The sequence below is a fragment of the Megalops cyprinoides genome, chromosome 23 (genome assembly GCF_013368585.1).
Source record: "Megalops cyprinoides isolate fMegCyp1 chromosome 23, fMegCyp1.pri, whole genome shotgun sequence".
NCBI classification, from domain to species: Eukaryota; Metazoa; Chordata; class Actinopteri; order Elopiformes; family Megalopidae; genus Megalops; species Megalops cyprinoides.
The window spans coordinates 12,997,649-13,024,380 of record NC_050605.1 but is presented as its reverse complement, the minus strand read 5'-3'; the positions used below and the strand labels follow the sequence as shown (position 1 = coordinate 13,024,380).

General features: G+C 41.5%; 1 protein-coding gene across 17 annotated transcripts in view; it reads right to left on the bottom strand.

The window, feature by feature from the left end:
* nrcama (neuronal cell adhesion molecule a) overlaps window positions 1–25,131 on the bottom strand; it is a 67,043-nt gene extending 41,912 nt beyond the window's left edge. For 11 of the 17 annotated variants that reach the window (XM_036518164.1, XM_036518171.1, XM_036518169.1 and 8 more), the window contains exon 1: window positions 24,967–25,131. The gene's annotated coding sequence lies outside the window, so the exon portion shown is untranslated. Of the gene's footprint in view, window positions 1–420; window positions 528–24,966 lie in introns of those variants that run through there. The other 6 variants (XM_036518178.1, XM_036518170.1, XM_036518181.1 and 3 more) reach the window with 3 other exon arrangements.
* Window positions 25,132–26,732: the final 1,601 nt, after the last annotated feature.

The following is a 26,732-nucleotide window of genomic DNA, read 5'->3' as shown; positions in this document are numbered from 1 at the left end:
CAGAGACATCCTTTCCACTGAAACATCATTAATAAGAGAAAAGAAAAATAATTGGCTTTGGGACATGTACGCCCATTAATAAATTACATTACACATGCTGCTGCAACATTAAAGAGATGTAATCAAATGCCACTGTAACAATACATAACGCAGTAATGTTATACTGCAGCACAACACAAAGCATGGTATGTTGACACACAACACATCCTGAATATGAGGAACAGTGTGAGGAAACATGGCAGACAAACACTTGCATGGAAAACACTGACAGACACTGGCAGAGCCCGGGAAGGTGAATATTCCTACGGCAAACAAGCAAACAAAAAAAACGCATAAACAACAGAAGCAGGTGAAACACAGGGCCTAAACCTACTGCTCCCGAGACCAGCTCTGCAAATGAAAACGTCGTCGCGGCGTTACCTTGACGCAGGGTGCTGTCATTTAGCTGGCCTCTTCGGCACGCGCGCGTGCGTGTGTGCGTGTGTGTGTGCGCGCTGCGGTCTGTGTGTTCCCTGCTGTCGCTGTAATCCGCTGCTGACGGGGGAGGCTGGGGATGTGAGCAGCAGCGCTGTTGGCTGGCAAACTGAGAGGGAGAGGGCTGCTCTAGACGCCCAGACAGCCTCTCCCAGACCCTCCCTCTGCCTGCCTCCCCTCCCTCCCAGCGGGATTAAAACAACCCTTTGTCGCCGCACAATAGGGGTTAAACATTTCCTGGTATCATGTGAACGTTAGCCGAAGCCACAACGATTCAGATGGAGAAAAACAAATGCTTGTTTTTTTTCCCACTCTTGAAAATATCACTGTACATTGGATCAAAAACAAGTTTGTACACTTTAATTTTGTTTCCTTCCACGTGCTAATGAAGTATTTGAAATGTCATCTGCAATATACCTGAATTTTAACAACAATAATAATAATTTGTGAAAGTGAAATTGCTCCAAGCAAGACATTCAACTTCCTTTCCCATCCAGTTTGTGGTATGAAAACTGAAAACTCATCTCTGCTGACTAGCTGTTCTGTGGAAATCCATCCAGCTGGTTTTCATGTATAGGAAGGTTGTTTATGGCTGATGTTTATGGTTATTACTGTCACTGTTTAAAAGAGTGATTTTTAAAAAGCCTTTAGACATGGGTAAGCTATAGTTGCAGCCTTCAACAATGGCAAGTGCTTTCCCTTTGAAAGTGTCACTCTTCTCTCTCTCAGTCCAGAATAATGCCCCCCTTCACAAAAGCACAGCAAATGGAACATAATCTCCCTCAAAGCACATTGTCCATCAGGGAAGACAATGATTTGAGGCCTGAATAACCATTCCCTGTGACTTTGTTTTTCACAACCTTTTTATGATGATTTGCTATTAAAAACCTTGTGACTGTTTGTGTGGCTAAACAGCACTGGGCATGTGGTTATCATATTGCTTCCATTTATATATTCAGAGAAATTTGGTAACAGCTTCATTAAGGGAGCTTTTGTCCATGATCCCCGTTGCACATCGTTGGTGGTGTATCCCCTTCCACTAAATTCCCATGGCACCAGACTAGCTAGCTATACCTTTACTCTTCTATAGGTACACTGGAGATGTGCAAGCAAGACCCACCAATCAACTGCAATGCACCTGCTTAAACCTAAACCTCTCCCAACACAAAGTAAATGTGGTACTCACAGAGGATTTAGTTGCTGTTATACGCTACACATGACCCTGTTTTATTGCGTGGAGGCTCATTAACTCACTAAATTTAAAAAAGAGAAAAAAAACTGACTTAGAAAACAAACAAGCGACAGTGATTAACTGAGATGAGGCGTGGGTGTTTACACTTCAAAAATATGACAATGCATACAAGTGAGCATATTTCCCATGCGCCATGATTGACCAAGTCTAATGAGAATTATTTCGGCACACTGCACCTCTTCAGCGGCAGACACGGCTGAGACACTAAACGGTTCCTGATGCCCATTCAGGGCCTGAGGCTCACACTGGGCCGTCTGTCCGTCTGGACAGCCGCCCGCACTGGTCATTGTCAGGGTCCCGAATGAAAGCCCAATATTTCAATGGGGGGAATTTTACACAGTGCGAAGTTCAGGCCGAAATCAGCCACCCCTCTGCCTGGGAATAGCTCTTTGGAGCTGTTTAGAAAGTAGCAGGGGGCTTTATACTAGACCAGGAAGGAGGTCATGTGGGGTCCCCATTCATAGAGCTAAATGGACACGAGCTGTGATTGGCTGAGACAAAGAATTGGGGGCTGGGTTCCTTCAGGGACCCTGGCGGGATAAATTCTGAAAGACCTTGCAGTTGTTATTGAAAGGTTGCAATGCAAGATTCGGGTGCATATAAGCAGCCTGTTGAGGGACAACTTCTTTAATGAATGATCCTGATGTTTTATGACCACTAGCTTGGTTATCTGCTCTAAGGCTGAAGTCACCTGCTGTGCAATGACCTCTTCAGTGACTTTTTGGAAAGAACTGAACATCACAACAGTCACATAATAGACTCATCCAGACCTCCAGTGAGTCTGTGCTTAGTTACAGTGACGATGCAGTAAATATGCACATTTGTTACAGTATGTTATTGTATGCAATGTCCCATCCTACCAGCTGCAGTCTGCATGCTTGCACCACCAACTGGCCCTTCAAGCTCCTGGAGCAGAACGTTGCCATGGATATGGCTGGATTTTTGTTTCACCAGCCGTGCATTGCAGTCAGTACACATAACCCAGCTTCTCTCTTAAAGTCAACGCTCGATACTGTCATAAGAGGACCAATTTCCCCAAAGAATGGAAGCTGGGATGTGGTCATGTCATCACTACCACTTTGCACAGGAAATGACGCTGCAAATGCCAGCATGCTATTTCTGATGAAAACACAATTACTGGCCATTTGCACGTCACATCTAAGTCTACAACAGAACAAACAGCTGCATTTGAGGAAGTTCCACTTAATATCTGGATCACACAAAGCATACCAAAGCATCCGCAGTATGTCCAGTGCTTTTGGAATGATTTAGCAATATGCCACCATGCTGGAGCTGCCTGTTTTAATCTTGAATTCTATCGACCCGACCGTCTCCCCCCTCCCCCACACACAGCTGCATGTGAACTGGATCCGAGTGGTTTCCATGGTTCTCAGACGTGTTCATTTACTTAGCCTGAGTGTTAACATCCCTGAAGAAAGACACACTGAGGAGCATAACATGGTACAAAGGACACAGAAAGCTCATTAATCAGAGAGATTTACCACCCGTGAGCCGCACAGCTCTGCCCCGGTTAAGGGCAAGAACTGTCCTGTATAAAGTGCTACACTGACTCTGAAGAACGGAGCCATCAAGAAAGACAGAACAGAGAACTGTTTCTATCATATCTAGACAGTCACCGAGGGAGAAAGCTCCAAAGTGTCAGTATATCAAACAAGTGGAATGTTTATGCAGTTTCAGTGTAGCCTTTTAAAGAAATTAGAAACCAGGACACTGAAAATTTGAAACTCCACTCATGACAATAATAGTACACAAGACTACTTCCATCACTGAACTCCAGAAAACATAATGAGCTGCATCTTAGCATGGGATCCTATTGCCTCATGTGCCATACAGTGGAGATCATACTGCAAACCAAGAAGTTTGCCAAAAAAGTGCCCCTGTGGTAATAAGAAGTACAGTAGGTGCTTAGATGATAACGAGATAAGACAGCTATTGTCTGAATCTCTGTTTTAATGTCTGCTCCTGTTACTTTGATGAAATGGGACAATTTATTCACAGAAAGTACAAAGTTCCAGTTGAGACAAATATCAGACCTGCCCGGCAGTGCCAACCTGCCTTTAACCTCACTGTGACATCCTTGGAAAAACTGTGGAACATCAAAGGAGATTCACTCTGGCATAGATTCAACATCTGTCATTACTAGTTGTGCTGAACAAGATAAACTATATTTCTAACACACTTCCTAATACACTCAAAGGGTGTGATGTGAAACGCTACATTTACATGTTAGATGTGTTTTCATAAATGTACATATTCTTCAACAAACGTTATGTTGTTGATCTTTGGCTGATGTTACCTGGATAGAAATTTGCTTTAAAATTACTGAGCCCCTTCTCCATTAACTCAGGTGAACCTGAATAATATAACAGAAATAAAATAATGGATGAGCAGTATGAAACTAGTCACAGTAGCACAAAGTAACAAGGTTACAAAAATCCATTTGGCTTGGCATAATGTGAACAGCAGGCAATCAAACTTGGTGAATTACTCATTGTTAAGGCATTGATACAAGAGGGAGGTTGTTAAGACAGGACCATGAGTGATTTTCTTTAAAGGGGGCATCTGGCACACGTTACTGTAGCTTCCTGCAGATTCACTTTCTGAAGGCTAGAGTGAAGCAGCTTCCCAATGTTCATGACCAGAATATAAATCACTGCATGGCAAATCCCTGTAAATATATATCTGACTAACCTCTGGTACTGAGCAATTAGCATGGTGGACATCACTCTATATATATACTGTGCGGAGGTGGGACATCTCAAGAGTCCTGTCTGAGCTCCAATATCAAACATGCATGCATCAAGGATGCACAGGTGGACAACTGATTTACATCTGGTCTCTGATCCGGTCTCACAAAGTGATAGTGAAAGTTCAGGGGTGCCTTGTGTCATCACACCTCCAACGTGTCATGCCAGCTGTTAATCATTCGACGACTCTCAAGGTGCGTTCATAAGTGTTACCTGAGTGCCTCCTTCCCTGCTGCAGCTGACAATTTTGGGTTTCCCTAACCACTGCCTTAAGAAAAATACGTTTTTGCATTGCAATGTGCAGTACTACTCCAGCTGCATGAACTGCGCGATCTGGCTGCGCAGATGCGGATCGGAGACAGTGAAATCTGCTGAGCACTGCGGTGGCATGTGTTACGTACTGCGGCTGCAAGTTCTGAGCACGCTCAGTTGAGACTGCACCGCTGCCACTGTCACACTTAAGAAGATCATCCCTGGTCCGGTGAACACTGTCAGCTCTGGCACACGGGGGACTCTCTGCTTTACTGAAAAAGCCCATTTTATTGATTGCCTCTCCCTCAGTTATGATATGCCAAAATCGATACGCCACAGTGTGCCTCACCCAATCCCACTCTCTATCTCTGATGGGATCATACCCATCAGAGATAGAGAACAAATGCCACAACGCAATGAATGCGGGATGAAATAAGAATAAACTGACTTTGACACTGCAGAAAATATCCAGGGAAAGACACATCCTGCCATCATATACAGAGATTAAGTGACACAGACTGAGTTACACAGAATGTAAAGTCAGTGTTTTACATGACAAACCACACAGAATAACAGATGACATTTGAGAGGGGGCAAGAGGTGATTTATGTAAAGCAATAGTGGTGTAATGTGTAATAACTGCAGGCAGGGAGTAGTGTTTCTTGACCTTGACTCTTTGCTGCATCCATTAGTACCCAGCACATAGGCCAGATGTCTCCCAGTCCCTGACAAAGTTTTAAGTTGTACTTGTGTGTCATTTTTACCATTATGGCAAAACTGGCAACTATCCGACAAGCAGCATGAACACATTAACAGAGCTGATACACTAAATTTGTAGGCTGCTTACTTTATATAAACACTTCTCTGTCTAATCTCTAATGCGTTGGTTCTGTTCAGATTAACAAGACAAATAAAAAACCCTGGGGTTTAGAAAACATTCAGTAAACAATGACAGAAGAAATTAAATCAAAGGGTCGTACCACATGATAGCAATAGAACACAATTTTCTGCTTTTCTAGCTCATGCATCCATAATTGGATCATAGAGCCTAAGTCACCACCAATGAGAAATATTCTAGATTGTCTGTGATGCAAAGGCCATAGGCTGCTGAGACTACGATCAACCATTTCCAGCCCATAGCACACCGAGGGAGGGAAAAAAGAGAGGGTGGAAGAGGATGAGGAGCAAAAAGACTTGAAGAGATGGAAGAGGTAGAAAAGTAAAGTAAAATGTAATTTCGGGAGGCAAAGACAGAGAGAGGGGAAAGACACAGAAAAAGTGAGAGCTGGGAGAAGAAGAGATGTTCAGAAAAAGACAGACAGGTTAGAAGAGAGCAGGTGTGGGGGCAGGTGGTTGGGGGGGGGACAACAAGGAGAGACCCCAAGTCACACAGACACCAAGACATTAGGTAGAAAAGCTGAGTTCTCCAGACAGCCTGCTCATTATCCCTGCCCTTTGCAGAAGTGAAGGGCTGATGGTCATTTGTGCCGGGGAGGGGGGGTTGGGGGCGGGACTGGGGTTGTGCCAGCCAGCAAGCCGGAGCTCGCCCTCCGCTGTCCACGCCACAGGAAGAGCTCCTCCGGGCTCCAGGTGACAGCGCAGGGACAATGTGATGATATCATCCACCCGGCACGCAGCGCCGCACGCCTGCCACACAATAACACACAGCAGGGCGCTTCCACTCGGCTGGTCAGCGCGGAGTCCCTCCGAGACCCATTCTCAGGTCTACCGTTGACCTGGAGAACCGAGGCACACCGCTGAAGCCTGGCTCTCAGACTCCACTGTGCCTCGTGACTGGATTATGGCTTTGTCTTGCTGTCTGGCAGCCAAAACTATTTTGTTCATTCTCCAATTAGTATAAAATGTCGATGCAAGGATGTTGACTATAAAAAAAAGCAATGAATAAAAGAAGTTATTTTGTGACAGCTGGTAAAAGACAAATCAGTGTGCGAAAACTGCTCAACCCAAATTCCAAGCCTTAACGGTTAGTTTTGATCAATTAAAATGTTATTGCACTGACATACAGTATCAAGTAAAGGAAGTTCCTGGGCCCTAACACAGGCTGTCAAACTTGCTTTTAAAGTATTGTACCCCTCTTTGTCTTATTTTGAGTGTCTTTTTTTTTTTTTTTTTTAACTGATGGCAAAAGTGAGACATTTTCAAATTAATCATCTGTTCTTTTAAAAAGTAAACCATCTCTTATTTATTACTTGTATGCCTACAGCCATGGATTCAAAGAGTATGTTATTCAAATGGTTTAGTCTATAAACCAAATTTTAAAGAGCATTCTGATTTCCTGATTCCTTAAAAAAATCATCACCTCTCCTCATGTCTCCTCATTAGCTCCCCATGAATTACCAAGTGCACTTCAAAATTCTACTCCTTACCTATAAAGCACTGAAAAGGCTAGTTCTGTTATACCTGACCTGGGCAACCATATAATCTGTTAGACCCTTATGGTTTCAGACAGCTGGCTACCTGTTTACAGGGAAAACTTCAAAAGAAAAAACAGGTGGCAGGCCTTTCAGCAGGGGGGCTGAATTATACTCTGGAAGTGAATTGGCTTGCCTGATCATAGGAATCAGGGCATATTTAAATAAACAAGAAAATCCTATTTTTTTCTTTCCTTCTCATGGTTAAAAACCTCTACCCCTTGATTTGCACTGTTACTGTCTATAGCCTTATTACCATAGTTAACATGCTGTGGAGGTTCCTGCATGTCACTTTAGTGTGGGCTTTAAAATGTGACACTGTCATGCTGTTACACCTCTGCTACCAGCCACATACTGCCTCAAGGACAACAGGCCTTTTTTCAGATCTTTTTTTTGTTATACCATACTACTCACTCCTGTTGCTGGAAGCCATCAAGATACAGCTCAGCAACACCTTTTTCTGGATAGATGCAAGACCATTCAGCCCCTGACTAATACAGAGACGTTCTACTCCCAAACCTATGGCTGTTCTTTCCTGTTTCAGTGGTTCATGGCTTCAAATGGAAATGGTTTGATCACCCACTGAACAGACCTACCCGTTGAAGACGGATAGGAATATGTTTACAGAGATACTGTAGCTGTCCTGCAGCGCAAGGCAATGTGCTGTCCTTGAGTGGACCATGACAAACAATGACATTAATTCCAGCCTCAAAGAACTGTGAATAAATGTTTGAGAAAAGAACGTCTAAGACGCACACCAATTAATCACCAGGTTCGATTTACGCACAGATCAATAATTCACAATCCTGCGGTCTAGGTCCAGTTCCCTTTGGGTGCTGAATAACATCTCTTGCAGGAACTGTGGCCACATTTGAATAAGGACAGTGACAGAACCTGAGGACTCAGACGGACATTGCAATGCATGTTTAAAAGCGAAGCGCGAGTGCCTGTGATGGGAAGCACCTGCTGCACAAAGCAGTCAGCTGGGAGAGATACGGAGTTTTAGAAAACACCACAAGCCACAAACAGTAACACAAGCCGCGAAAAGCGCAGCCAGTCAGACCGTCATTAGAAAGGCCTGGCAGGAAAACGAATTCCCTCGGATTTAATTTAAACTAATTCAAGAATCCTCTTAGCTGTGCAATCTGAGGCACGTCCGTGATTCAGACGAGGACAATGGCCAACCCTTTCATCATCCTCCTTTGTCAAGTGCTACAGTACTATGCAGCACTCAAAGAGCATTTCACCAAGCTATTCTGAAACCAGCGAAGGTTATGTGCACAAGCTGCTTTTCAGAGTGAGCCTAGATTAAACTGATGATTACACTGTCATGCATTCTTTTGTATGAGTGCAACAGGATCTTTGAAAACAGATATTTTAAATTATTTATTTTCCTACAACAAATAATTATTGATGTAGGTATCCAAACACAACACTGCAATCAGGACCAACAACAATAGCATTACTATCAGACAGTACAGGCCATGAAGAAAACATTAAGCCAGGAAATGCATGCAGTTGTACGCTGACATTCTAGCTACCTACTATGTAACATGAAACAGGGTTTAAATACGTCAACAGCCTCTGGTCTGATAGGACAGGATCTTTGTTTTAACCTTGTCTCTAAGCATTTTCCTTTGTACAATTGAAAACGGAAATGATACTTTAAAACACTCTCTGGTAATCTGACCACACAAAGCACAGAAAAGTGCTGAATCCCATTAAAATGTTTTAGCAAATGGAATGAGTAATAGGGGACAGTGGGATCTGGAATACTGGTTCCAGACACTGTTCATACATAGCAGACTTTCCAACACTTAGAAGTTCTTGACTTACTGTAAAACAAGGTTACAACAGAACAGATGACCAAAACATACTGGACACAAAGCACTGAAAATGGATTTTGAAATAGGGTGCACTTTCTTTCCGTCAATAAGCACCTCTATATTGATATTGTTTTTCTATGTTTCAGGAGTTTATTCCTCATACAAGTGGTTTTCTTAAGCCCCACTCTTAAGTATGGACTTCCTTGGATGTGTTTTGCATTATTAATGTGAACAAATGACTCTCAAAAACCAGTACATGTATTCAGGCCACTTTATACATCAGCCCATTACACTTCTAGAAGAATAAGCAACAAAATCCACACTTGGATGACTTCTTATAAGCACTTCCACAAAGACAGCATTTGTTTTTCTCTGAATCAAGTCATGCTTGAATATTCATTGATACAATTTGTCTAGTATTGGTACAATATGGTCAATGACCCAGGACAAGGCTTTTATTTCCCACAGTCTTTGCTTCTCTTCCTGCCTTCCTGCTTCATGTTGCCCTCCTAATTTTCATTAGCAAAAACCTCCCTTCCTACTTTCTCAGTGGTGCATGGTGAAACACGCTCTGCACAGCTTACACCTACACAAATGAATCATTCCGACTGACACTCTCCCAGAAAATGAATATATTGCTGCTGACAGTCACTATTTCTACTGCCCACTGCTGGACTGTAATGTCAATCAGAGCCTTGATGCAAGAGCTGCTAGAATTAATTATTGACAGAGGGGCTCATGCACTGTAAGACCATCAAGTACTGTTGATTCAAACTGTAATGTTCATGTTTATATACAAGAATGAATAAAAAATTCAAGAATGTACAATGTACAAAAAAATTGAGATAGATAAAAATTGAGATAGGGTATGTACAGTACCAGTCAAAAGTTTTGATAAAGCTACATGCTACATGGGAAACATGCATTCATGTCATGTTGATGTAAAGACATGCTTAAATGCTTGAAATTCTTAGACAACTATAAATAGTGAAGCTGATGATATATTAATTTCTTTCCAAAAAAAAATTTAAAAATGTTTTTTGGCTATTTTGAGGAATTTAAAATATAAGACAGCTTTGATTTGTTTAACATAGTCACTGCATAATTCCATTTGTATTGTTTCGTCATTTTTTATATCTTTACTATTATTCAAAAATGTGTAAAATAGCAAAAACAACAAAAAAAACCTTCCATGAGTGTGTCCAAACCTTTGCCTAGTACTGTATGTTTCTTTATGTTCTCCATTCTTCAATGTGGCCATGGTTGCTGTGTCCCACTCATGCAGAAGACACCCTGACCATGCTTTGCCTGACCCTTTGAAGGACTGTCATAGTAGATGAGCTGGAGGAGATGCGTACAGCCAGGCCAGCATAAGACAGCCGTGACTCCTGTTCTCTTCATTAAAAGCACAGGCAGGACTTACACCAGCTGAGTCTACTATGATGAACTTACTGACCAGCAGTGGATTGTGGCTCAATGCCTTTCTCTCTCTGCTGTACTGGTAAGCTGGTGAGCCTCCAGCTCAGACAGAGAGATTGACTTTGAAATGTGCCTCTCTTTTGCTATGAAAATCATTCCCACAATAATATTTTTAAATGATTACATTAGAATTAAGTGTTAAAAAGAAGTTAGCACTCCTGCTAACACCAGCTTTCAGCACTTTTGAATGTATTCTGAAGATGTTCCCGAGTGCACTGAGTGAAGTAATAATGTCAGTCACTGAAAATTCATTTAAAACTAAAATAATATTGCCCAAAAAATAAGTCTAAAAAGAACTGAACTTGTAGTAACTATCATAACAATGAGTTAGGTTATGGGTTACGTGATACTGAGTGGCACACAGCTCTCTGCCACTCTCTGTGACCTGACTGAAAGCCCTCCCCGCAGTTAAATGCATGGCCATCCTATCTGTACACACATTTTACTGTTATTCTTGCCTTCAGACCACTCAGCATAAAACTGCTGATGGCCTCGTTCAGAACTTGTGGTCTGAAAATATCCGCCTCTTAAAAACTCAGCACTTTACACAGTTTTTTTTTCCCTAAGATACGGTGAAAAATGCTATGGCCATCTGACTCGACCAATCGCAAGCGGGACGCGCTCATTAAAAAGTGCGCAGTAAACGGGCCCACACACTATTCGGCAGTCCCCGGCCGTGAGAGGGGCCCTTTCACATGATTAACGGTCTCAGATGTGGCCTGCATTGTGTCGCGATAATAAAGCATCTGCTTTATGGCATGGAAAAAATGCATTGTCTCAGGCCGGGTGAATGGCTGGCCCCCCGGCTCCCTCTGTGCGGCCGGGCTTTGACCGTGACACGGACGGGTGACGGCCACCGCTCCTCAGCCCGCCTCAAGCTGGGACCCATGTTTTGATCTGAAAGTGGGCAGACAATGGCCGCGCCACTGTCCAATCCGCACGGGAGAGCTCTCGCCTCTCGTCCTATGAGGGAGCGCTGAACGGCCCCTCACGTTGCCGGGGGGGGATGTTCAATCCCACAGTGTGATCCGTCGGACACAGCGCTGGCTCTGAAACTGAGTGCGCCATGGCGGCACTGGGACCTGGAACCGAGCCAAACTGGGAACAGTGCGCCCATGAACTCCGCAGGGGGAAAGATGGCATATTTTGCTTTACACAGCACTGCCTACACATTTCATAAATCATTTAGGGGCCCTTTCACTCAGCTTCAAAGCTCCTCCATACAGTGATATGAGGACCTCGCCCACAGCTGTAAAAGGGGTGTGTGTATGTGAGTGCTTGGCCACACGCTGGCAACTGGCTCATGAATGCGTAAATGCTTCTTTAATGTGAAGCTGATCTGTGCTTGAAGCTGATCATCTGATGGACTGAATTTTTATATCATTTTGTTCTCATTTTCAATGAAAAACAATGCAATTTTCACAGTCATTTTCAATGTGGTGATGCTTTTACTGTATTGCAGATTCAAAAACAAAAATATGAACAGCATGATGCCAGCTCCTGTCTTCTGCCCTGGGATTAATGGAGGCAATGGACATGAAAGGGTTAAATGATATCATGACTTTGACTATTCAATTCTTTCCTCCTTTAGTGGGTTAATGAGATTGTGTAGTATGGCATTAACAAAGGTCCTCCACAAGGTTAAAGACCTGGCAGATGGATCAAACCTAACCTAGAGATCAAACTGGATAGCTGTACAGCCAACGCCCTCACACAGACAGGCACAGAGAGTTTTTTTTTTTTTTTTGATATGGAGATGCAATCTAAGTGAACAGGAAATTAGAACACTTGGAGATTTATCACTCATATTTCGCATGCAATACTGTAGCACTTTTTAAATGTAGCATTGTGGTACACAGAAATGCAAAGTGTTTCAGTTTAAATTGAACTGCCAACAATGTGAAGGAATGGAGCACAAAGTGGCTTTTGAAAAAAAAATCCACACTTACACATCTACCATGCTTGACAGAGAAAAAAAAAACCTTCCCCTTTAGTCAGTATTGGTAAAGAACAGTATCCTGAGGTTCTGAAAGGTCTTGAAGTTTGCACACAGACCGCCTTTTCGTTCACAGCACTCTTCTGTTTGATGTTCAAACATTATCAGTCAAAGGCATAGACAGATACAGGGTTATTAAATACTATGAGAAAATGTTCTGTCCATCACAGTGGTGTTTTAATTCAATGCAGTGCTTTCATTCAGCATGTCTCTCTCTCTTTTCCCTTATACTGCCATCTGCAATGTTTCAATTCACAAAGGCTGCACTAAATTCCATTCCCAAGAGATAAACCAATAAGATGGTCGCATAGCTCTTGTTTATTATTTTCCTCTACATAGTTAATTTGTGAAACAGCAATGAATTATTTATGTTTTTGGAATGAGCTATGAGTTTATGATACTAATCTTTGGAGTGCTAAATTGTAGCAGTTTCCTGATTATTTTGTAGGGACAGGGAAAATGTTTCCTCTGAAATATGTACAGTAAACATCTTTGTGTAATATGATTTCCATCCTAAGGCTTTTACAGTCTACATGAGAGGAAAAAAACAACATTCATCTGTTACATATCTAGATGAGAGTCAATTAATTATTTATGAAAGTGGTATATGCCCATCCTAAGGGGACATCTAGTTAAACAGTGAAGATACTGTACCACCGAAAGAGGGAGGTGAACTGTTGATTTTCAGGCGTGAGTTCATTCAGATTAGACTCAAATACCAGACACATTCACCTAGCTGTGTTTCTTATCCAAGGAAAGGTAACATCCTAGAGCAGATCCGACAGAAAGAATGTTTTTTTTTTTTTTGCTTTAAGCCACAAGCTCATTGCCTTGGAGTAACAGACTAGAAAGAAGGTCAGACCAGTGAGCAGCTGTTTGTTGCATAAGCTTCTGAAGACCTTCTCTTGTCTGTCAGACACAGTTATCAGAACAACATTCATCATTCACTTTAAATTTTGTAGTTATTGTTCTGTTACCATATGCACCAGTACTAAGTTACCTTTATATGTGCAGTGGTATATTACACTTGATCACCTTCCTTTTAGGTGTCTTAAGATCAAAGACAAGATAAACAACACTCCCATGATAGCTGATCTCAAGAAAGAATCAAAACGCCAGGAAAAGTCACACAAACTATACCCAACATTGTGGAGAACATTACAAATGATACTGGTGCCACTAAATTAAGTTACATTACACGTATTTAGTGTCCTTTGTTGGGTTTTTCTTGCAGGTAACAAAACCCCTGAGAACACTACCTGACTTTGTTAGTGGGAATAATACTAAAGGAAAGCTAATAATCACAATACAGCCACATTATTGCATAGCATTAGCATAAGATTTCATAAAGTGGATACAATGATTCTCTTGGGATTAAAGCTATGCCCTGCACCATGAAAACCATACACATATCAGCCTCATGTGATATGCTAAAAAAGTAGTGTACACACAAGAGCTGTTTAGTGAGGCACAATATTAATATCCTCTGTCGTAAAAAAAAATAAATAAATAAATAAAAGTAAAAATAGCAACTATATTAATGAATACCGTGTTTGTATTTTTGCGTGGTAAATCCTGTATTGCCACTAGCTACACCTAAAGTAGACACACCCAGTAGGACACATAAGGAGGGGAAAAAGGACTTAAGGCCTCCCGCCGCTACATTGTCTGCATCATCAAAGAGAGCCATATTTCATAATGTCTGACAGCAAGCCTCAATAAGATGCCGCATGTCTCCTGGCCGCTGGCCTTTACCCCTCTCTCACTCCACATTGCCCATCACCCCCCCCCCCCCCCAACCCCTCCTCCCTCGGTCATTCTGTTAGATCTAACTTGGCATTTAACTTGAGTAAAGGCCATCTCCTGTTGTGTCTGGTGCTGTGAGACTGGAGGAGAATTAAAAGTGAGAATTAACAACAACCGTTTGCTATCCTTTACTGCTCGGAGAAATTACAGCAGAGGAAGTCAATAAAGACGTCCGTATAGCCCCTGAATAAAGATGTAAAAAATCACAAATGAGTGACCTCCTGCTGTGCTTTAACTTAATAAAATGTTAAACTGAGGATCAGACTGATCTGATCTCCCAAATAAAATGAAGGGTGACACTCAGCTCATGTTCGTGCATTCAGAACCGCAAATGTATCCAAAATAATACATTGTTTTACTTGAAAAAATGGGAACTAGATTTTATAACAGTGAATTATTCTCTCTTATTCCCAGATGTTCTGCTATCATGTCACATGAGAGAACAGGACACAAAGGCCGCACTATTAGGGATGTCTCTGCCATCACGGCACTTTGTGACCTCGGTATGGCTGTTTGTCTGGTTGAGACGCCTTGTTTGCATTTTTACAGATTCTGGGACACACCAAAGGGTTTCATGCAAATTCATTATTCCAAGCTGCAGTGGGCTGCTCTCTGGTATGTTGGTTGCAGGGAGAAGGGGGGCGGAGTTCAGAATAAGGAAGTGGACTGGGCAACAGGTTAATTCAGATGCCATTCCTGTGGGATGTCTGGGAATGTCTGCACTGAGCCAATGAGCCGCATGCAGCACCAGGCCACAGCAGTGAGAGTCATACAACAGTCACACAATTCAATCAAAATAGGTACATTCAATCGCATTGCATTCCAAATAAGTCTTTACAAGGGCACTGGTGAACTTATAACAATAGAAAGCAAAATATCACCTATAAACTGGGAAACCCAGATTATGTCATATTTGGATACTTTAGGAGTGATTCAGTGAAGCCCTTGTTGGAACAGGACAATTTCAATGAAACAATGGTTCCGTGTACAGCTGCGAACGTGGTGTGACTCCTCTCCACCACTCCTGTTAATTGTGACAAACCTGTGTCTTTGTCAGACTCATTAATCATATGCCCATGGCTGCTTCACAAAATGTTTTGTGGGGCCAATTGAAATAATACAAAAAGAAATTGCAAATGCATGCAAGCAAATGCAAGTCTCAACTACACACAGCAGTGCTGTTTGTCTTATGGTACACTCCAAACAACTGAAAATGTATAGAAAAAGACAATATTATCATAAAATAAAAATATAAAAACAGAAAATCACAGGGTGGATGTGAACAGTGTTTTGTATGTGTGAATGACTAAAAGACAGTATTAGTTTTTATTGTTATTGATGATTCAAAAAGGAACAAAACATTTTTTTCTGAATTAGAAATGAGTATTTCTAAAGGACATGAGATTCTGCTGCTCAGCTGAATCCAGGCCTGCACAAACCTGACTGAACATTTTAAACCAATCTGTGGACCTGCTTGTCAATGCAGTGAAAAACATGGTTAAGTTCAACTTAAAAGCTGCAGCCCCCGGGGGAGGCTGATATATATATGGGGCTGGGGGGGTCACAGGATGAGAGTGATGTGGTTGTGTTTATCTACCAGCAGTGAACTGCAAGATTAAAAAGTCTGGTTATCGCACATCCCCAGGACTACACATATGGAGATGACAACACCGCTGAATGGGGGCTGAATGGGGCTGGGGGGCTCCATGTTCCTAATTGACTACTTCTACATGTGCACACCATGGAGAATCTATTTACCACAGCTCCCAGTCCACTTCATCTGTTACCATGTAATAACGGCCAGTGATAAAATCATCTGTGCAATATAATACGCATGGAAATCCACAGCAAATTGACCTTCTGCGTAAGTATCTGTATTTACTTTTAAACACTGTTCGGTTGTTACTGGCATCTTGTATAGTTTTATATTTATATTGTACTGTTTAATGTGAGAGTTGAGAAAATCTAATGAATCACCAGAACGAAGTACAACAAAAAAGTATGCTCATTATATATTTATAAGTGCCATGAACACATATAATAGGTCTGGGTACCATAAGCGAACAATTTTTATTTGTTAGACATTATTGAGGGGGTATTGTTGAAGGTGATCAAAACAATAAGTAACTACTACATAGGGTCTGTCATCTAGCACTGAGATATCAGTACTCTATAGTGAGGGTCTACTCCCTTCTGCTGGGAAGCCAGGGAGATACCAGTCTATTACCCAGAAAAAAGATTGCATCTTCAGTGCTAAAACACAGCACAGACTCTTTGTGAAAATGATGTAATCTAGACTGGCACCAAACCGCTCAGAACATTCAGATCAGTGAGTACACAGAAATATAGACTAGACAGCATTATTAAGAAGAAATTCAAATTGCTTAATCTTCAAAGTACTGGGACCATATAGGGAGAAATTAATTTAATAATAGAATACTAGAATTTAAGGCAATGTTATTGCACTGATTTCTACCGTCTCCTAAAGACTAGGCCTCCCAAGCCTGTAGAGAAACCATAGCATACTCCCGCAGGGTGAACTACAGAGTCGAGAGGATCAGAGAGTAATCTTCTTTCAGAGGGTTACTGCTCTTTTATCTCAACATTTCAGCGGTGTATTTCCATAAGCACCCTGAAATCATATAGTCATAAAATTAGATAAAATCTCAATGCTGTTTTTAATTAAAAGAAAAGAGGTGGTTTAGATCCACTACTAAGTCATTCAAAATGACTGTAATGTTGCCACACACCCATAGTATAGAATGCTGAAGTGGAAACCCATAACACAACTGTGGGGTTGTTTCACCATATATCACACAGTTTCATTGTCAGCATCTGAGTCCTTGTAAATCGTCCAGGACTGCATGAGTGGATCACAGAAAGAGCAAAAGAGCTGAATCCTGAGCTCCAGTGTCTGCTTGACACTGAATCAGGGGTTACTTCTTTGACTGCGTATACTGCTTTATGTCATGACCACTGAGATGCAAGGTTAAAGTCTAACAAAATATATGGCTACTATCCTATATATTACAATAGAGAAATACCATCTGGCATTTGTCTGCATATATGCAGTGGATTTTTAACTCCTTGTCCCCTTTCAGTGGGAAATGTTCCTTGAAATAGTCTATTTCAAATGAGGCTATGACCATAACTCATTGTATATGCGGTTACAGAGACCTGGGGCCCAAACAACCTGCCAGACCTCTCAATCCAGTCTGATTACCATTTTATTACTTTCAGCCTCAACCAGGATATAATCACCATGGCAATCAGATGGAAGCAGGCCAAAGCATGCAATGACCCAAACTGAATAGACAGGAATGGATGCATAGCCATCACAGTGGATTGATCTGTTGGTTTGGACTGGCACCATCATATTCTGGTCAGCCCACTGTAGCTATGTCATTATCACATGGAAAAAAATAGTATATGAAGAAATGTTAAGATGGGTGTGATGACAGTTGGTGCAATAAAAGTGTGTTGAAAAATTAAAAATGTGTTTTGACTGCAGCAGTATTACTATATGGTAAAGAACTGAAATAAATCTCCTTTAATCATACACATTGCTACTAAAAAAAACATACAACAGATTCAATGAGAATGCAAATCAGATGTTTCACAGGACATGAATTTTCACTTGACAATTTCATCTCACCTCATAGTAACACCATTCTAGAATCTGAACCAAACAAATTCAACTGCTGCACTGTACCGTCTGAAGATTTCCAATGTTGTAATACGCAACAAGCCTCCATACTCACATAGGGTAATTTCCCACTACACGTCTACACGTGGATGTTAACAAAACAAGAACCATTTGTTAACAAAAGCTTCAAAGCCTGTCACAATAGTTATCACCTTCAAAATGGTAGACAGTCTACATCTCACTGCTTTGAATCAACCTGTTCACACTGATGTAAAACTTCAGTGAGGACAAAGTCACAATAAGATATCAGCAATTACTCTCTGTGTAACTGCTGGTCTTCCAGGAGCAGAACAAACATTGGTTTTAACTGTGTTATCAGTAGCTGGCCTCAGTGCTGGTAAATGAAGTCGCCACATTAAGTGTGGGTCCTCCATCCTTGCCATGGACAGGCTGGCTATACTGCTGAGGCCAGCTGCTGGACAGTTCACTTTAAAGACAATGACATTCTTTCAGCGTCCAAAACCACCATTTTAAACAGCCAAAAGGGCCTTCTTCTTGAATCAGACATGTAGGAGAAGCCCCTGTGAAGCCAGTGAACACTGCAATACAACTCCAGATTTTCTTTCACACTGACCCGATATTGTGTCTATGAGACTGTCCATGTGAGAACAAAGTTATTTCCCAATATGAGTCTGAAAATAATAACAAGCTCTTATGCGGGGAACTTGAGAGCTTAAATCCGTGGAAATATATAAAATCATCCAAATATGAAATCAAATTATCTGTTCTGCTGTACTCTGTATTTAAATTTACTTTGTATTGAGCTTGAAATAAAAAATGCATAAATTGCCAAGAGATTCCTCAGCATTCTGAGCAAAACAACACCTTTTAAAAAGCAGGCTTTCCACTTCTGCGGGGTGCTGGAGATGTTTTCTGTTGCACACAGTTATCAGAATGAAGAATTTGCCATAGCTGACAGAACGAATTATGCCCTCAGCAGACATGGCTAATGCTCATTGTTTTGATTTAAAATGTCATTGGTCTGTTTGAATGGCTCTCCCCATGTGACCTTCGCATCCTCCACCCAATTGGTTGTAGTACGAGAGAAGAAAGGGTTTACTGCACTAATTTCATGATTCTAATGGGTTTCTGACCTCAATCTTCTCTAATCATTCTGAAGCCCAGATAAAGATTACGCTAGTAAAAAATTATGCTTTTAAACAGCACGCCTTCTAATGCCACTGCAGTGTCGTTGTGTCTTTGTCATCTCTTCCTCAGCTGCCAGCCTCCATGTTACATACCCTCCACTGGAATTTTTCAAAATCATTCTATGAAAATTTTTATATGCTTCTAAAAGCAATTAACACACTATTAGCGCAAAAAGGAAAATATTAAACCTTAATTTATTCTTCAAAATAGGAAATATTTTTTCTCTGAGCTGTCCGCTGGGAAACAAGAATTCTCACAATTCTACATGTTGATGGTTAACACTTTCACACACAAAGTATTTTGATATAGTATAAGGCCTTAGAGTGGTTATGGTACATCGTATATGTCAAAACAACATTTAAACTGACCAGCTAAATATAAATGTATACACCTATGAAATAAAGTGCATATATAATTCTGTATAAATTTGGACCATTGTTGTTCATCCAATAACCTTCAATTACACACACTGAGATCGGATAACAGTCTACAAGCTCGTTATACCATGTGCATATTTTAGACTGGCAACATGAAAGGTAGGAAGAGGGCTTCATTAACATATCTGCTGAGCAGTTGCACACAGCTCTACACAACACAAGCTGCTATGCCACTGTGGGAGGGGGCCTGACTCTGTGATCGCGTGTAGTGTTGCAAAGTGCCGGTCGGGCGCGTGATCCTGAGGTCTCCACCACACAGCAGCCTGCATAGTGTGACTCCCCAGGAGCTAAAAGCACAGCGGCTCCGGCGTGACTCCACAGCAGCCGCTGCCCTGGTGCTGCGCATCCTCACATCTGCGGGCCCCCGGGCTGCGCAGAGGGCACCCAGGACAGCCGGTAACAGCATCAGGGCGGGCCACGTGTTCACACAGCGACAAACCGCCAGACGTCTTCTGGAACGCCCGTCATCCCTGACCTGGCATCCAACCCCCCAGACCGCCCCCAACACACACACACACACACACACACACACACACACACACACACACACACATACACACACACACACACACACACACACACACACACACTTGAGTGGAAAGGGGGAAGAACAACAGCCCAGCGAGTGGGGACAGGGAAAACAGGCCTCCATTGTTTTCTCTTCCCCTTTCAACCTTCTGTTGGGGTGCACGATTCCAGAGCTTAGCCTCTTCTCAATGCGGCACAACACAACAAAGAATCTTGTGTGCAGATGACCCAACAGTTAGCCAAATGAGAGGCTTTCTCCTCATCTGAATTTCAATTTTGACTGAAATAATCTAACAAAATAATAAAGGCAATTTATATTTGGTCAGCTGCGTTTCCACTAGTGTGGCCGTCATAGATGATTAACCTGTTAAGCAATACTTGAGGAACACAACACACCCTATGTCACTTCCCATTAACTTCAAGACCACCTCTACCAAAGCTGCTATTGCAGCTGATCCTGCACTAGGCTGTAATATTGAAAAGAAAAGTGCAACACTTTCTTTGTTGTCTTTGTGCCAAAGGGGTATAAAACCTTGCAATAATATATAACAACAATTTCTTCCACAAAGTTATCAGAGTCAACCATTCCTGCTCACCCATTTCCATCTCCCATGGTCACTGAGGCCTTTCCAATGTGACAGAAATAACAAATAGTTATACTATCTAAACATATCCTTTATTTTTTTTCTTACACTCTCGGACCTTTTTTACATATTTTCTTTCTTAAATTCTTGTGTTTTCTTGTGTTTTACTCTTAACGGCATTCATAAGTGGAATGCAAAGGAAGAATTTCATTGTACAGGGAACTTGTTTCTTTACTGTGCATATGACAATAAACTTTGAACTTTTTGAACTTTGAACATTCTCATTGGAATTACAATATTTTAAATATGAAACAGTTTCAAGTTATGATCTGTCTGTGATTCTATGTATTGTTCCTGGCAACAGATGTTGAGCCAATAACATACAACCTCAGCATCAATATCTTAATGGAAAACGTGAACGATTATCAGATGGTTATTCATGCAAACTAAAGACAAAGTGTGAATGAGTATCCAAAGGGGAAAGTAAGTACTAGTTACAGGGACACTGAAAGATATCTGCTGCTCTTAAAAAATGCCAGAGTGCCAGTGGCAAATAAGACATTTCCTAACTTTAATCATTTTCCAATTCATCAGTCTCTACCCAATCTAATTTGATACGAGTCCGACGTAAACAACAACAGCAGCAGCTGCACGGAGACAGCTCAGAAGAAGGGTGTCAATCCCCATCAGTCTCACTTTCCAACCAAGTGTGAAACAATAATCACACCCACCAGCTTGGAAACACTATCACCATTCAGCATTCTTCCACCAAAGAGCAGTGCCCTAATGGCTGGACATGCCTACAATGGCCAACCACTGGGCGCTACTGTATTTGCCAGTCAGAGACCAACAGACCAGAACGCAGAATAAGACTGTCGACACACAGAGAAGTGATGGGAATATGGCAGTCCTTTGTCCACCTCAAGGAGTTAAATACCAAAGACTGGCACTGGAACTGTACTGAACTGTAGTTCAGCACCCCTAAACATCTCTGAGAGCCCATTTATATACATTTTTGTTATACAATATTATATTAAAATATTCTGGAAAACTGGATGAGCTAGAAATATTCCCAGGCTAAAAATATGCATAATCTTTGTATTTGCATAAACTGGGAATTTCTGATGATGTGCAGAAGATTGTTTAGTCTCTGAGATAATATTAGCATAGTATCAGAGTAGTTATTTGTCTTTAAATGTAAAAGTGAAAGAATGGACCACAAAACATTCAGATTTAATATTAACAGTACAGTAAACTTCATCCCTCTGATGTGTCATCCACCACTGAAAATGTGAAAAGGAAAAAGAGCATGCTGATGTTTGTGAATAAAGGATTACAGTGTTTTCTCATGACAAATTTAAATATTCAGCATGTTGATAGGTATATAAATAAGCTCATATAGTGTCAGCATGTCAAGACCTGCACTCCTTTTCTTTGAGGTTGGAATTACTTGGGTCCACAGTGTCTGATATGGAACATGCCCTAGGATAGTGAGTCACTCTCATTTTTCCCTGCCAGTGGGAAACCTTGAAATGGGCCTAAATATATAAGTGAAACAGGGCTTATATACAGAATTACATAGCTATACACATCAGCAATCACATTCAATACAAATATCATGGATCACCAATACTACCTCTGTGACACAAAATAATTAACATCAAGAATTTTTTTTTCAGGTGAGAACTCAATACACATGAGGGAAAATATATCTGACACAAAAAGTCTGAACAGTTATATACATTTCTTTCTCCAGAGAAAGTTTTTAAGAGCCAAGTTTTTCATTTAACAACAAATATATAAATTTACCAAATCAAGGAGCTATCAAATAATTTTTATCACTGCATTCTGAAAGATGAAAATTAGTTAAAATAGCTACAATGAAGTACTAGCCATCAAGACATATTAGTTTAAGATAATGCCTAAAACTTATGCATTATTTGATACACTTTGGTAAAATATTGCTCACTTGTAAATCAGATTCACACTATGTACCTGTCCATTCAGGTTAACATACTGTACTTCCTTATTTAAGACAACTAAACCACTGCATATCACAAAAACCACCCAACCTTTTTATCTTTTATTTGTGTTCTTTATTTCTTTGGTGGATTCCATCTCATCAACCATCTAGAGGAGAGACAATTACTTCAGTTCAGTAAAATAAATCACTGTAAGATCAACGTGGCCATGGCCTGGCAAGTTCAAGTGAATCAGAGTGACACAACCAACAGCAGCTAGTGAAAATTTTAGGAAGAGAGAACACATCACATTATCCAGAATAGTTTGCATGCCTCCCTGCCTACACTGTAAAATAAGCGGCATTCATTTCAGGGCTGCCACAGCGTACTCCCTCCTACAATCGGTCCGTTTCCCATGACACTGGACTGAGTTGAGGTCACCCGCACCACGCAATATATCCCAATTCAGCGCACAATAGCACAGGATGGCAGTCACCTTGGCGCCTCCGTCCCAGACATCACCGTCGGAATTACTTTCGGGGATAAAGCAAAGTAATAACCAGGCAAACAGATCACTGTGTGTTTTTTTCTTTTACCCCAGTACCCCTATCAGTCTCTATCTTTAACCATAGGAGGAACAAAAAGAGGTCCTGGAGCTCGGTACAGCCAACCAAGGTCCAGGCAAGAAGGTCTGGACTAGAGGCTACTAGAAAGACAAGTACTCATTTCTGATTCATTGCTAGTTATTCCGTCACAAAAAAAAGGGTGGGGCAGGGTATGGGTGGGGATGGGGTGGGGGGTGTATATCTGATGTCACCCTGCCGAGTGAAGTGCTGGGGTGACACAAAACTCTGACAGCATTTGATTCTAAGGCTAGAAAGTCTGGCATGCCTGTAATGTCATTGTTCATAATTCCTTCACCATTTGCACAGTGTTAATTGGGACTGCTTCACACAGGACTGGAATATGACACAGTGCATGGCACGTGTTTGGGTATGAAAGTGTAAGCGTGTGAGAGGGTGTGGGGGGGGGGGGGGGGTGTGAGAGTGTGTAAGAGTGGAGGATGCAGGGAGGAAGGAAGCCAGACTATGTATGAAGCTCTGATGGTAAGAAAAGAGAGAGCTGTGATTAGTAACCTTCTGAATATTAAATAATCAATATTTTTTTCTTTTTAAAAGACCTTTGACCTTTAAAATAGCCACGACATGAACAAGCCACCTGCCAGCCCTAGGTTGACCTACAGCTTCTATGTAATATCTTGCTTTTGACACTGTATCATATTAGGAAAACAGCCTGTCCATAGTCATGTCAAGGATTTCTATATCAATATGGGCTAGAATAAAAAAAATCCACAACACGTGATAACATCACTCTTGAATGAAGAATCACATCTTCTTGATAATATCATCAGCTAACTTGTTTTGTCAATCCCACGAGGTTTGGCGGCACACATTGCTTCTAATATACAAATACAGTCTCTCCAAATGATGAAAATAAGTAGAACCTCTGCAAATGTTCAAGGTAAAACTAAAAACGAATGTCACCTCTCCCAAATAGAATTACTCATTTCATACATCCAATAGTCCACAATAGCAAAAGAGCATGTCACACCAATAGATTTACATGAAAAATAACAGCGGCATAAGCACACCCATTGACATCCGCGTACCCCTTCGTTCCTTCCTCGCGCTTCCTGACCTATTGTGACAGGAAGGAATAAAATAGTATGTACCTTCAATATATATATTAGCTTCAATATCACATTTCTCAATGCACTGATCTCTTTTTTGCATCTAGAGTATTTTCAATAGTAAATATTGTCAATGTTTAATAAACCATACATACGCATTATAAAACGAAAACACAGCCGGTTTGCAAAATAAAAGCGAGTGTATAACAAAACAGACATATATGATAAAACGAACGGCGCCGACACAAAATCACAGCCGTACGACAAGTAATGATATTTTCCATTTACTAATCGCTTAGGGACATTTGCACCTGCCGCCCTAATCGTGCACTGGTGAAGAAAATTGCTATTTTTCATTAATCTACCTTCACAGCACCGTGAGAATTCAGCTCCAAGCCGGGGCCTATCTGTTTTCACCTGGCAGATGCGCATAAATATTCGCACCATCATCGGTTGCTATCGGGGAAAAAAGCACAACTGGAAGCCCCCTCTCCACGGCAGCCACTGCAGCAAATACGCATTATTACATTAGAAACCTGCACGTTCGTTTTAACCACAACTGCAAACTGACGGCGACGACAATCAATTTTAAGGATATCCCGACGACAGAGACACAAAAAACTTACCGTTGGTGTCAAAATCGAGGAATGTTTTCTTTTTTTTCCACCTGGTGCATAGAATTGGATGTTGTCCGCCTCTCCGACAGAAACCCTCTCCTTACAGCGATCACGCTGCCTCCGGTACTCTCCCACCAGCTCCCTATTCTAAGCCAGCGAACAGCGCTGTCGTGCGCACGCTCCGTGAACGCGCTACTGCAGCGCCGTCGATGGGGATGGTGGCTGCGAAGGAGTAGCCAGCTCACAGCGAATGCATGAGAGTACTGTATGCGGCGGCTCTGTATTCGCCTTTTCAAAATGCAGAAGGAGGTCATTTGCATCGACAGAGTGATTGCGCAAACAGCATTTAATTTGCGTTTTTAAATTATACGGCTGTTTTTATTATTAAACGTATTCCGTTGTTAAAATGCATAGGGATCCCGATGAAAATAGACATTCAATTAAAACGCACAGATTTTACGCTATAATAGGAATATGTGATAGTCACACATTATGATGATGCCCACGATGAAACGCGTGAATGTACGTCAGTTATTAGGTTTCTGTGTTTTCGTTGTAATTTTGGAAACATACCCGGGAGTTCGGATTCGAAAATGACTGCTTCTGCTCTATACAAGACCCCCGTTAATTGTAAAATTATCACGCATCATTGGATACATGACAGATGATCAGTCCACGTCCCTACGTTGAACAGCTTCTCATTTTAATGTCTCTCTTGCAATGGTCATGCACTGGTGCATTTTGCCATTTGCTTTGAGGGATGGGTTGAAAAAGGGTTTGGGAAAAACGCATGCATTTATTTGTAAGTCAAAGGTAGGAACTGCTATTCAGGAGAAGAAACACAGATCAGGCTTCAGGTTCAAAGGCATGTGCTTCCACTCTGGGTTACAGATACAGCTAGCATCTCCCTCACGCATGGAGCCATCAGCACCAAGTGGGGGCGGAGATGTCCCATTAAGTCCAGTGAATGGAGCTGCTCCTGCTTCACAGCCACGGACTTGTGAATGCGGAGGTGGATGCTGAAGCAGATGAGATTTGTATTGCAGAGTCCCAGTGGACTTACCAGGAGACAGACATGTGGGTCTACTTTAACCTAAATTACTGTGCTACCATCACAGTATGCCCGCAGGGACTAATGGCAGTTAGTTATGTCTTTCTCCTTTGCAATATAGTGACATGTCCCTGGGGGCAGGGGCGGCATGCAAGACTGGTTTTAACATTCTAATCTCAACATATAGGTGTTTTGAGGGGAAAACATTCATTAATTAAATTTCAGATGTTTAACAACAAATTGCAATTGCTATGTTGTCTAATTATAATTATTATTGATGGAATGTCCTGTGCATATTGCCGGAGAGATAATCTCATTTTGGATTGCATTTAAATATGATTTGCCACCAAGCTGGTTACTTCAGAGATCGCTTGCAGAACAAGAATAATAGGAATCAGTCTTTGAGATGGTGGGGGCGTCTCAGGTGGCCCCTCTGCTGCTCCCTACTAGGTCCAGGATCATTCCCGAGTGATATTGTACCGCTTGTCTGCAGTAGTCTTAGTGTGTCCCCAGGAGCAGATCCATCCAAGAGAAAGGCCAAACCAAGGGAAGGAAACAGCTCCATTTCCAAGTTCCTCTGTGCTGATAGTTTCAAACTGAACTGAAAGGGAGATGCTGGTTTAGTCACCAAAGAAACCTAACAGAGAGCAATTTATGACAAATCGGGTTGAATTATTTTTGTAATAGCAACTAAGGTGCCAAATTTTTTGGTGTTTTTTTTTTT